The sequence below is a fragment of the Alosa sapidissima genome, chromosome 17, assembly GCF_018492685.1.
Source record: "Alosa sapidissima isolate fAloSap1 chromosome 17, fAloSap1.pri, whole genome shotgun sequence".
NCBI classification, from domain to species: Eukaryota; Metazoa; Chordata; class Actinopteri; order Clupeiformes; family Clupeidae; genus Alosa; species Alosa sapidissima.
Genome location: NC_055973.1, coordinates 30,497,435 through 30,510,198, shown reverse-complemented (window position 1 = coordinate 30,510,198; position 12,764 = coordinate 30,497,435).

The following is a 12,764-nucleotide window of genomic DNA, read 5'->3' as shown; positions in this document are numbered from 1 at the left end:
TAAAATGGCCTGTCTGCAGTGCAGACCAGACCAGCCAAATGAGGATAAGTAATAACTACTGGTTATTTGGGCAAACATTGAGGTGCAAATGTTATGACACCGGTGAGGGGAGTGGAGAGGGGGGGGGGCTTCCCTTGAAAACCCTGTGAAGTCTTAAAGGTCTGAACTGATGGTGGTAGTGTAGTGGTTAAGGAGCTGGGCTAGCGTGGTGTGGTGGTGGTAGTGTAGTGGTTAAGGAGCTGGGCTAGCGTGGTGTGGTGGTTGTAGTGTAGTGGTTAAGGAGCTGGGCTAGCGTGGTGTGGTGGTGGTAGTGTAGTGGTTAAGTGGTTAAGGAGCTGGGCTAGCGTGGTGTGGTGGTGGTAGTGTAGTGGTTAAGTGGTTAAGGAGCTGGGCTAGCGTGGTGTGGTGGTGGTAGTGTAGTGGTTAAGTGGTTAAGGAGCTGGGCTAGCGTGGTGTGGTGGTGGTAGTGTAGTGGTTAAGTGGTTAAGGAGCTGGGCTAGCGTGATGTGGTGGTGGTAGTGTAGTGGTTAAGGAGCTGGGCTAGCGTGGTGTGGTGGTGGTAGTGTAGTGGTTAAGGAGCTGGGCTAGCGTGGTGTGGTGGTGGTAGTGTAGTGGTTAAGTGGTTAAGGAGCTGGGCTAAGCATGCAGTAGTGAAATGTTGTGGGTTCAATTCCTCCGGGGACAATGGCCCGGGCATAATTGGCATGTGTAAGTCACTTTGGGTAACAGTGTCTGCTAAATGCATAAATGTACGTGTGATGTGTGAATCACAAGCTGCTGCCCCCAAAGAAGGGAAATGAGGTCAGAGAGAGCGAGTCAAGTCAGCTGCCTTGCATGAGGTGCAGGAGGAACACCCTGCCAGGAGGTGGCAGCGATGAGGCATCATATGAAGACATCCTGCATGGGGCACCATATGAAGACAGTGGGTCTGCCTGTCAGGATACTGAGTCCCAGAAGGAGAAGCTCAGCTCTCTGAGTTTCAACACTATAGCTGCGGTGGTGGTATTAGCCCAGCTAGTGTTGAAACTCTAGTTTTAATACCACTACCGCATTTAGAGTTGACCTTAAGTTGGGCTTAAGCAACTTATAGTGTGGGAACGCAGAGAGTTTAAGGGCTGCATTGCAATCCAATCACCCAATTAAAGACGACACCAGCAGACTGTGACAGGACTAACAAACTGTGTTTGAAGGGTTCCCAGCCTGCATGAGTATGTTTCAGTATCAATATACAGAGAGAGAGAGAGAGAAAGAGAGAGACTGGGTTTGTTAATTTGTGTGTGCATTTCAGTGTGTGTGTGTGTGTGTGTGTGAGAGAGAGAGAGAGAGACAGAAAGAGAGAAAGAGTGTGTGTGTCTGTGTTTGTGTGTATGTGTTTGTGTGTATGTGTGTGTGCGTGTGTGTGTGTCCGTGTGTGTGTGTGCGTGTACAGTATGTCTGTGTGTGTGTGTCTGTGTGTGCGTGTGCGCGCGCGTGTGTGTGTGTGTGTGTCTGTTTGCGTGTATGTCTGTGTGTGTGTGTGTGTGTGTGTGTGTGTGTTTGTCAGTGTGCGCGTGGGTCTGCGTGCGCGTGTGTCTGTAAGTGTGTGTGTGCGTGCGTGTGTATTTCTGCTAGGGCATTGTGCTGTGCTGTGCCGTGTCCACTCTGGCAGGGAACAGGCAGTTTGTCTGATCTATCCATCACAGCCTCCTGTCTCTGGCAAGTGTCCAGGAGAAACGGTGGCCTGCAGCTCCGCTGGGCACTGCTCTTAGCTGACCTTGAGGAGTTACTACTTTAAAACACCTGAGATTTATGTTGTGCCGTGGCAGAGTGTCATCCCTCTTTAAGTGATGGGAACCTGCGCTCGCTTCCACCCAAACCGTGAGTGTTATGCACATCCATTCTCCTATTGCCCACATGTCAGAACTCAGCACAACAATGCCAAGGTGTGAGTTAGGTGTGAGTTATTATGACCGCCGCGCAGCGAAGCTGGCGTCATGACAGTCAATTCTTCAGGCCCATCAAAAAACATGCTATGTGTAGTTAAATAGGCTATTCCCACTAAAGAGAGTTCTGCTTATAATTTGTAACTTTAAAGAACCAATGAAAACATTGTGTTTACTCTCCCCACAAAATTGAAAAGATTGTCAGTCCGAATCTGTTGCTACTTTGAGAAAATGCTGATCCTTTTCTTTGGACGACATATATTCCTTGATACCCAGGAGACAAAGGGGTTTTTACAGACATGGAATGTTGTAAAAGGTTGTGATCCATAAATGATATCTAGGACCTTCAACACAACCTGGATGCTCAACTGGTCAACTAACAATTGGAAAACAGGGAGGGTCCAAGCAACGCAAGCCCTAATAGTCTAAGCAAATTATCCTGGAAAAGGGTCGAAGATGGAAGTAAATATAGCAAAGGCATATTTGGTATCACAGGTCACATCACAATCACAGTCATTTTGAGCTCCCCCACCGGCCACCCAACCCTAGTGCCTTCCAGCTAGCGCTGCCTTGAAGTCGACGGTTGGGGCCCAAAGCGCTGCCTTGAAGTCGACGGTTGGGGCCCAAAGCGCTGCCTTGAAGTCGACGGTTGGGGCCCAAAGCGCTGCCTTGAAGTCGACGGCGGGGGCCCAAAAGACCAAATGTGGGATCTGGGAAAACCCATCACATGGTGAAAACAAAAATCCTTCATTACTGCTCCGTTTCAACCCTCTCAGATGAAATGTCACCAATTTTAGATTCTGATACCATCTTAGCTACAGTACATCATGGATATTCTCTCCTAGCAACATCCTGGATATCAGCCTAGCCACATCCTGGATATCAGCCTAGCCACATCCTGGATATCAGCCTAGCAACATCCTGGATATCAGCCTAGCCACATCAGCCTAGCCACATCCTGGATATCAGCCTAGCCACATCAGCCTAGCCACATCCTGGATATCAGCCTAGCCACATCAGCCTAGCCACATCCTGGATATCAGCCTAGCCACATCAGCCTAGCCACATCCTGGATATCAGCCTAGCACATCCTGGATGATATCAGAATCTTCAGTTGGTCTGTGATCTGATGAGATCTGATGTGCATGTTACAATGCTTCACTTTTTGTTATGTTTCAGACTCATCTTAAAATTGATTCAATTTTTTTTCCTCATCAATCTACACAATACTCCAACACTATGGGATGCCGTTTGTAAAATTGGGTATATTGTCTTATCCAGCACAGTTTTAGCACATTTAGAGTTACAACATGTAAAAAAGAAGTGCTACAATTTTAAACTGCTGTATTTTCTGGACTGGAAGTCACACTTTTTTTCATAGTTTGGCTGGTCCTGCGTCTATACCAAAATATATATAATTTACATGTTGTTAAATACTAATTCCTGCTGACTGACATGAATCTCTGCATGAACCAAGGTAACATTACCGTCTACAGCCACGAGAGGGCGCTCTAGGCTTGTGACTCGCTGGCTTGTTATGTTAATTTAGCCTATTCAGCTTCCCAGGCACTTCCCATGTTCAAAACCTCTCCGGAATAAGTCCCACCTCCGAAACATCCGGATCCACCCAACTTCCGGGCGTCGAATGTCTATGGGAAATAACATGGTGTTTCGAAATATCATACCTGTCAAACGTCTGAGTAAAGTAGAAAAAAATGGTGGGCCGATTGGCCTACACACTTCTGCCATCTAGTTTCCACTGGATTTTTTGATTGTCGGTGCCGTTAAAGTAGAAATATATCAGTAAGAAGCACTAAGCTAACGCACGCTTCGGACGTCGCGACTCCCCGAGTCAAGGTTGCATAGCAACGGCAATGTTTCATAGTTTGTCTTCACCGAAATGGAGTTCGTGGCACCAGAGCCTGTCTACGGAGGTGGCACTAACCCTGCGTGAAATCGTCATATTTGATAGGTTGTTTATACATTCTGAAAATGTTACTGTTCTGATCAAGGTCATGCAAAATAAAGCTATCGACTCAATACGACTCTGCCTCTGATTCCTAGTCTGCTTATCATTATCTGTTTTTCGTGAAAAAAAAAAAAAATCTTGTCTCGCCATGGCTTTAGTGTCTTTGTCGACGACTATGTCGAATAACAGCCAACAAACTCTCAGCACAGTCAAACCAAAGTTAAGTTGTGTTGAAAAGAGGCTGAACCTTGCAAATGATTTACTTTTATAGACCACTGAAATCACTCGTGAATCACACGTAAAAATGACCATCACGTTAGGTTGTGACTGGTTGTGAGCGAGATCTAACGCTCTCATCCGCCCGCGTACATCGGAACTAGCTCCCGGTTAGCATTAATAATCGTTTACTACTTTAACGGCACCGACAATCAAAAAATCCAGTGGAAACCAGATGGCAGAAGTATGTAGGCCAATCGGCCCACCAGCTTTTTCTACTTTCTACTTTCCACCTACAGAGTTTGACAGGTACGATTTTTCGAAACGCCATGTTATTTCCCATAGACATTCGACAACCGGAAGTTGGGTGGATCCGGATGTTTCGGAGGCAGGACTTATTCCAGAGAGGTCGATATAATAATGGCTAGATGTCTCGTCCGCGCTGCTGGCCAATGGAGGTCGACGTCCACACTTGCCACAGTCAGCTCGCTCACTCATAACATTGTGTTTCAATGGTGCATACTTTTTAAATAACCATAACTTGCTCAATTTTCTACCGATTTTCAAACGGTTTGGTTTGTTATGAATGTCAGAGATGTAGTTATGACATCACTGCATACTAATAAATAATTATAACTTCAACATGTTCAAGCATCTAGATTATAGCTACGTTAATAACGTTTGTAAGAAACCAAACCGTAAATCCGTCAAGATTTCAGCTAGATAAGAGTATTTGTGTTTGTGCCGATCACTCACCTTACATCAGCAGAGCACAGCAGATAGCTTGCCTGTGACAAGATGGCCATTGTCGATGCCGTTAGAGACTCCACCATAAGACATCTAGCTTTTGTTATGTATATCTACAGTATGTTCAATACAGCCAACCGCTAGCTTGGTCTTGGATTTCGTAAAGTAAATCTCTAAATAAATGCGACTTATAGTTCAGTGCGACTTATATGTTTTTTTTCCTCTTCATGATGCTTTTTTTGTCTGATGCGAATTATACTCCGGAGCGACTTATACAGTAGTCTGGAAAATACGGTATTTCTTTTTCACACATTTACAGACAAATTGGTGTAAAAATGACAATAAACATTTCTAGGATAACATTTTGTACTAAGGGAAAATATTCTCATTTTCCATCTGACTGTTTTGGCGACCATTTTGGAAATATGCCAATACAAAATTTGCCACGGCCTAAATTTAATGTTATCATCCAGAAATGTTCACTAGATGTCCTAAGGATTCCAAAAATGCAAAAACCTCAATAACTTATTGCATGGATTCCAGTTGCTGCTACTGGAAGAAACTGGAATCCATGCATTTCCACTGAATTATTTTTGGAATCTGATCCCTTATCATACCTGTTCATTCTTACTCGTTGATCGACTTATCGTGACTAAATTCAAGATGGCTGCAAACGCTAAACTTTGTGAAGATACTGTCTGTATAAATCGTCTTGTAAGTAAACTACCAGTGCTTTTTCAAAGTTCTCAATGTCTCGTTTTAAATGTCAGGGCCCTCGGAAGTCTAGCAATGAAGTGTGGAGATACATTGAGCCTCGTAAATGGGTGTAAAACAGTGATTTATTTGCATGGCTAGCCCGATGCCGAAGCACCACTATTGAAAAAGCTGTTGGTAGCATCGGCTAGGGGGCAAGCCGAGATGGGCTATGAGACATACGTTCACACTCGATATCATGTTTCAATACACTTTAGGTCAATATCACACCGGAATTCTCCTTTAAGGGGTCCAATCGATATTGCAAGTTTTCCCCCTGACTACATTCCTAATTGTCCAACCCGCCAAATGGATCGCAAAAAAAAAAAAAAACACACGTATATTGTTGAGCTCAGGATTCTGAATAGTGGTTGGTTTTCAACTCAAAATAACCTTTGAGAAGTGTTTCTGAATGTGCTCACTACAGTACGTGCCCTTGGGCCCAGCTGTATATCTCCAGACGTCAGATGTAAGTACTCATTTGAAAAGTGCCTTGTTGCTTGACCTTTGGCCCCCAGTGTGTTCACTGGTGATTTTTTTTTTTCTTTTCTGCACGTCAGAGTTCAATTAGCAAATGAGCAGGTTTCCAAATATATGGATACGTCCAGATAGCGCAAGCAAGAAATATGAGTCTGAAGCATGACCTGGACGTTTAGAGAAAACCAATAACCTTATGCCGCACTATCATCAGGGACTGGCCAATATGAGTCACTGCTCATAGAAAATACCTATTATATAAATAAATCCACTATTGTTTTATGATTAGCAAACAAACAAGGATGATAATCTAACACCCTTTTCTAAATGCAGGCACGGTTTTGGTGCGATTTGAAATGCTCAAAGGCAGAAAACTCGATGAAACAGCCTTGAACTTATTTCAGAATGTCGGCAAGGTTAATTGCCATTAATAACCTTATGATACCTATTTAGGAGGATGTTCCATTTATAACCTTCTGATATCTATTTAGGAGGGTGTTCCAGAGCTGTTCTGCTGAATGTCAATCAGAGTGTACTCTAAAATGGGATTATTTCCAAAATTACTCATTAATGTGGAAAACTGTCTTCCAAATGCCATTGAGTTCTGATGATGTTGTCTTTTCTGTGGGTGGAACAATCTAATTGGTGATAAGACTTCGATGAGCACTAGATGAGCATCGACAGTATGATATTTGACATCCTACAGCAAAATGTAGCATTTTAGTCTTAATAAAAACCTAAAATCTTACTTTAGGTCAGCAGTTTAGGTTAGTATCAGCAACCAATATAATATGGTATGGTATGGTATGGTATTATAATTGTGGAATGACCGTTTCTGAGTCACTGTTCCAGAGTGTGTGGCTCTGACTTCAAGCTGTGAATAAATATTTCGAGCATTTGATTCGGAGTCCCTGAGGTGGACTGATGACAAACAGCATGATGATGCTTGTCACACTTTAAGAGCACAACATAAGGCCAAGCTACCCTTACCCTACCCTCACCGTGCTAGAGAAGTCATGTCTTATTTTGGGTTCACACAAGGTAAAAGAAAACATCATGATAAGATCTTGGCCCTCAAGTGGGTCCCTCTCAAATATGTTGTCAGCGTTTCATTTTTGAGTTAATCAGATGTAACATTAAAGACAAACTCCACTAATTCTGCTCTGAGCCAATCCAAACGGCATCTCGCTGCAGCGTGTGATTTCATTTAAAGTGCACGCTGAATGATTAAGGCTCAATCTAAATATTTGATACTCTTCAAAGAATGTCACTCTGAATTACAGCAGAATGGCTCCCATGCCTGGCTGCTTGGTAAACATGCAGAGCGTCTCATCAGACAGCAATTAGAGGGGCTTCTCCTGGGCTTGGCATGCTGGAGGGCCCTAAGGCCACTAACTGCAGATGACCACTGGAAAACGTCCGGAATTAATGACGTATTTATTCTATAGATCAGAGTCATACGAGTGACTCATCCTGAACAAGCATGCAGCATCTGCAGTCTGAATCCATCCCCAGAAACCTCCATCTTGAATTTCCCCTTGGGGAAAGTATCTATATATATATCATCTGAATTTCCCCTTGGGGAAAGTATCTATCTATCTATCTATATATCATCTCTAAACATGGATAACACCTACGAGGCCATCCTTCAACTGGAAACATACAGCATGCTAATGAATAGTTATTATTGTATACATTTCAGTAATCAAAATCACCTTTAAGAATACTTCTTGATATGTTCAGAAATCTGCATTTTGAGCCATGGCTCTTGCACAAAGCAGCAGGTGAAAATGAAAAGCCCCAGAAACGTCCCCTATACATAATATCCATAATTAGTTACCTGCGGTGGGAGAAATGCTAACTCGTGACACATCCAAGTCGCTATGCTCCCTCAGATATGGACAGATAACCTAACTGTAAGGCCATGGCCCTGCTACTGATGCATAGTAATAATTTAGCATTCAGTGACACAAGCCGGCAACCCTTGATATGCGATGTAGTACCCTTTCAGGGCCCCAGAGGGCACTGTGACTGTTGCTTGGCCTTAATGAGGCACCAAAGGAACCTGTTGACATTTGTGTCAGTGAAAACCAGTTGGAACTGCTATGTGTTCATTAACAGTTTTGTGTGGAAGAAATCCTCCCTCACAAGTAAAAGGTCTGCACAAGAAATCCTACTTCAGTTAAAGTATATAAGTACTTGCAGCAAAATAAAGGTTTGGCATCTATTCAACATATTTCACACGGGAGCATTAGATAATTAATAATGAAGCACTAGTGTGTAAACCACATGAGGTAGTTTCTGGGGCCTTTATACACTGATTCGGCCACAGTGCTCTACACTGTACAGGCAGGCAGAGCCAACCGCTGAATCTGAAGGAGTCACGACTCACGAGATGATTAATAGGAGAGGGCAGATAAGCAAATCTGTTCTGAGTCTTTGTACATTTTCTCCCATCTTTTTGTGAGATATTATATCATTCAAGCTTTTTTTATTATTATTTAATCCTGTTGTGTTCATGGTCAAATGTGACCAATTGACACTTCTTTTCTCTCAAAAAATATTGTTAACTTACTGTATTCTGACTACCATGAGGCTCCATGACGTTGTTAACACAGGGCATCTGAACACACAAAGCAAATGTTGATCATGTTCATAACTATTGGAGTGTTTTATTTAACTTAAGAAGAATGAGAAAATGGTCAGTGTATAAAATTGAGTCCAGGCACATACAGTAGTTATTTATCAGATGGATTATATGTGCGCTTATGTACATTAAACACACACACACACACACATACACACCCTGACTCCCCCTCTTTGCCACCACTGGAACCTTTCCCCAATACAATCTTCCCCTTTCTGACTTGCATGAGCTCAGGTCAATGAAGCCTGCAGGCCATAAATAGCAAATGGAAGTTCAAATATGGTTATACCTAATAGAACAGTTGATACAAGTTGATACAAAGGTCTATCACAACATTAGATGATGGTAGGGAAATAATAATATAATAATAGGGTGGTAGGGAAATAGCATTTTGGAGTCTGATTCTGTGTGCATTAACAAACACCTTATCACTGAATGAGCTAGTAGCATGCAGCATGCAGTCAGTACAGTGGGCTACATGATGTATTATTGAGAACTCATTTTCCTAACTCATTGTCTAATCATGTTGAATGAGCAAGAGCAGCATAGTTCTATCAGCTGATGATGCCACAGGCAGCTACAGTTTCACTAGTTCACCCTTCTATATGATTGCTTCAGCTAGACTAGAATGTATGGGAGAAGTGCGTGTTTGGCAAGGTAGCTGTCCGTGGTCCTGGAGTGCCTGGAGCGGACATCGCGATAGAGCAATGACCGCTTGCACCCCAAAAGATCACAGAGAAAGGCCGCTACCAACTACATAAGTGCTTGCTTAGCGAGTCGTAAATCCACTAGATTGGAGCGGATGTAAGACTGGTAGGCATCCGAGGACCAACGGCCCAGTATTTTAATTTGTTGCTCCGATAAGCCGTTGAGCGCAGCTGTTGTGGCAGCTCCTATCCTGAAGGAGTGTGCGGAGTAGCGATCCGCGGGAAAACCAGATTTGACTAGAATGTTTTTTAAGAGTGTCTGGAATCTGTGGCGAGTGATGGGTAGCCCTTCGTCTGACACGAAGAGCGGGCTAGTAGACGAAGCTTGAGCTGACCGGTATGAGATGTAGTGAGATAGGTATTGGAAAGGCTGAAGATCTGAGGCGGAGTTAAAATGAATATGGAGTGTCCTTTTCGGAACTGATCGGTTTTACTCTGTTTGATGGTAAATCAAATGGTGTCTTGGTCTAGCTGCTAGTGCAGTAGTAGGACTGCATGGTCCTGGGTGCGAGGGCTTGGAGGGCTAGGTCGGCCGTGATGGGCTGAAGATAGCTGAGGGGGTGGTTTATAGGAAGATGGTCTCCGAAAAGCTGGGGAGTGGAGTAGGGTACGGGTCCGCCTCTGGAGCCAAGCTTCTGAATCTCTGACAAGATGAGGTTCCTGGTGGACGCTGTGACGGGTGGTGGTTCGAATGCTGCAGCGTGAGGAGGCGGTGGCAGGGCCTGTGCTGTGGCTAAAGAATAGTTTTGCTGCCGGAACGGGACGTCGTGGTCCGAAGCACTCGCTGAGTGCTGATGATGACCCGCTGCTGCGGGCTGGTCTAGCGCAGAGCCGGGGAAGAGATGGGAACGGAGAAAAGGGGGGAGGGAGGGAGCGGTCGCTGACGCGACCGGAAGGGGAGCAACCTGGGACAGGGTCGCGGGAAGTGGGACGGGGAAGGAAAGAGGGTTAGGGGGGAGTAGCGACGCTGTCGCTATCGGCGCCGGCTGAGACCAGGTGCTCGCTAACTCATAAGAGAGATGGGGAGCCAGCGAGGTGAATCTTCTAACTGACGCTTGGTGAGTTGAGGCGTGCAGTACAGACGTGGCTCCCAGAATGGAAAGGGGAGGGGGGAGAGGGGGGAGGGAGGGAGCAGTCGTCGGAACGACTGGAGGTGGGGCAGGCCTGGACCGAGTCCTGGCTAGGGGAGGTGGATGGGGGAGGGAAAGAAGGGGTGGGGGGAGTAGTGACGCTGTCGCTACCGGGGCCGTCTGGAGAAGTGGGGTTGGACCCGGAAATACGGCGCAGATGCGGCGGGAAGAAAGTCGGCGGGAATGGGCCTGAGCCGCTGACGTGGCAGTGGCTGTGGCTGAAGCAGCGGAATGGTACGCTCTGAAGCGTGTGGTGCCGGAAAGTGCTGTCGGCGTGCCCGGTTCGCGAGGTGGCTGGTGGTGTGTGCTTCGTCCAGCTGAATGGCCGGCGGAAGGAACCGCGCCGGGATGCCAGAAGGAGCAGCTTGCTTCCTGGTCTGGGGAGGAAAACAAAGGGGGGGAGCGGGAGGGCGAAAAGACCGGGCTATCCGACTGCGTTAGAAGGTGGAGGAGATGGAACTTCCTATCCGACCTACGGATGCGAGCCACTGTCCAGTGGGTAGGGTCATCGCCTTGCTGGCGCTGGGTCCTGGTGCTGCCGCGAGTTGAGGCAGCACCAGTTGAGGCAGGAGAGGAGCACCTTCTGCGACCCTGTGTCTTGGGTTCCCTACGCTGGCGGCGAGGGGAACAAAAAGGATTATTTTTGCCCGGCGGAGGGCCCTGGGTGTCGGGTGTTGGCGGGACGAAGTTGTCCTCCAGATCGCTGGAAGAGGCGTGGATTTCCAGTTCCATGTCTTGTCTTTAGCAAACGATACGCGGACTGGTTGATTTCGCGAACCTCGGAGCGTGTGACGTATGGAAAAGGAGGTCGGCTTAAATAGGCCTACCCTGCGGCGGCAGTGGGTGAGTTAATTGCTGTCAATCATCCCGAAGGCTCCTCCCGAACTTTGTTTAGAAAAACATCAAAAATCTTCATTGTGTGCTTTGTTTGAACTGGAGCAAACTGGCATATTAACCTCTGCATGCCAAACTGTCATATTAACCTCTGCATGCCAAATTGCCAATTCTACATTTGTTGTTGGTGGACAGACATATGTCATGTGCCATAACATCATAGATATATTCTGGTCACAGGTACACACTGTCCACACACACAGATAGAAAGTGCTATAATATCCGACCTTCAAAGTGACGGTGACTCAGCAGGTGTGAAAACGTTGCGTTTTCTATGCTTATTCATCACGGTCAGTCGGCAGAGCTTTTGTGCCGGCAGAGGAAAGGGACTGTCAGCATCGGGCCTTTTGTTTCGGATGTCACCAGAACTCCTGTCTGAAGCAGCTCTTATCCAGTCCAGTTTCAGGGAGAAACTTTCCTCCTCTGATGGAGCTGAAAAGAGCTATACCCCGCAACCCCCCCCAACACACACACACACACTATACACACACACACACTATACACACATACACACACTATACACAGACACACACACACATATACACACACACACACACACATATACACACACATACACACACACACGCATATATACACACACACACATATACACACACACACACATATGCACACACACACACACACACATATTCACACACACACACACACACACACATATACACACCTCAGTTCTCGGGGGCTTTGCACAGCAGCACACACAACAATGAAATGGGCCAATAATTGCTTTGCCTCAGGACCCACCATGTTTCCCTCTCCCACAGGTGCGTGGCACAAGTTGGAAAGCCTGGAAGGGAAAACATACTCAGCCTGTCTACAGGGCATGGAGATCTCTCACTCTGTTTGTGTGTGTGTGTGTGTGTGTGTGTGTGTGTGTGTGTGTGTGTGTGTGTGTGTGTGTGTGCTGTCTACAGGGCATGGAGACGGCTGACAATAACACCAGGGGGGAGGGGAGGAGAGGGGAGATCTCTCTCTCTCTCTCTCTGTGTGCATGTGTGCTTGTGTGTGTGTGTGTGTGTGTGTGTGTGTGCAAGAATGTGGAAGTGCCTTCCATAAAGTCAGCAAGCTGGAGGACCATTTTGCTTGTTCTTTTTCTATTCATATGTATTCTGCAGGGCCGTTTTCTTTTCAAACTGAGCGTCAGACAGACTATTATATTATATAAACTGAGCTGGCCATACAGACCTAAAGACAGTAGGACTCAGGGCCGTAATCGTAATATTCTATAATATAAATTGTTATGTACAATAGATATTCACTTATGTCTAGAGCCGACCGATATGG